The sequence below is a fragment of the Zingiber officinale genome, chromosome 5A (genome assembly GCF_018446385.1).
Source record: "Zingiber officinale cultivar Zhangliang chromosome 5A, Zo_v1.1, whole genome shotgun sequence".
Lineage (NCBI taxonomy): Eukaryota > Viridiplantae > Streptophyta > Magnoliopsida > Zingiberales > Zingiberaceae > Zingiber > Zingiber officinale.
This window is the reverse complement of record NC_055994.1, coordinates 129377278-129378675: the sequence shown is the minus strand read 5'-3', so window position 1 is coordinate 129378675 and position 1398 is coordinate 129377278.

Sequence of the window (1398 nt, the reverse complement as noted above, 5' to 3'; positions counted from 1 at the left end):
GCTATAATTGTCAAGGAGAAGGACACATAAGAGATGATTGCCCTCTCTTGAAGAAGAATGAAGGGAAGAAAAAGGAGGAGAAGAAGACAAAAGAAAAAGGGGAAAAGGCTTAAAACCTAAAAGCAACATGGGATGATTCATCATCATCATCGGAGGAAGAAGAGCATCATGTAGTCAATTTTTCTCTAATGGGAATTGATGATGTAGCCTCCACCTCATCCGAAAAAGAAGAAGGAAGGAGCTCAAGTGAAGATGAAGAAGGGAGCTCAAGTGAAGGGGGAGGACAAACTTTGGATTCGGGTGTCTCGATAAATGAGGTATACAATCTTCCTCCCCATGTTTAAATTAAAGTTATTAAAAGTACAAATGATGATTTGTTTAAGGTCAAAAGGAAAAACAAATCTTTGAAAAATGATATTTGCATGCTTAAGAAGAAATTAGAATCCATGTCTATTAAGGATAATGATTTGCATGCTTCTTCCTCTTCTAGTTCAAATGATTCATGTTTAGAAGAGGAAAATAGGAAATTAAGGGAAAAAGTAGAATACCTGACCAATGCCCTTAGAAAATTTGAAATTGGCTCTAAAACCCTAAACATTATCATTGGGAGCCAAAGGGCAAGCTTTAAGAAAAATGGGTTAGGATACAATGAACCCAACAATGAAAAGACCTACCATTGTCTACTTACTAGGGGGCAATCAAAAACCAAGACCATAGATAGAAAATGGATCCCCAAGGAATATTTGGTTAACCCAATTAGAAAGAATTTCTATTGGGTGCCAAAATCAATTCTCAAGGGTTATAGGATTTTAGGTCAAGTCAACCATAGAAATAATTATTCAAATCCTTGAAAAATGGTTGATTTGAGACTTTAAGGGGGAGCACTTAGCGTTGATAGAGATTCATGATCAAAAGGGCTAAGTAGATGTTACCTTTATCTCACAATGACTTGCATTATTTTCTAACCATAAATGTGAGATATTAGGATGATACAAATAATTCACTTATTCTTATGACATTTTGATGAGTTATGAAATGTATCAAATTTTTAGTGATCATAGGCCAACTATGTGTAAAGCAAATGTTTAATTAATAGACATCTTGCCCATAGATCATAGTTGAACATTTCAAATGTTTTGAAAATAATTCTATGTTTTATTTACAGTGGATAGTTATTTTGAAACATATGAATTCAAAACTAGGGTTTAATTTGATACAAACTTGAGTGTTTTTTAAGGTGTTTGAGTTTTTATCAAAACTTCAAAAATATGATGAATTTTCATGGAAGCATATTTTTCCTTGTTAAAGAATATTATAAGAAATATGTGTTCAAAATTTCATGATTTTTTGAATTTTTTAAAATTTTTTATGCATTTCTGAAGTTGACTTCGGAAAGTT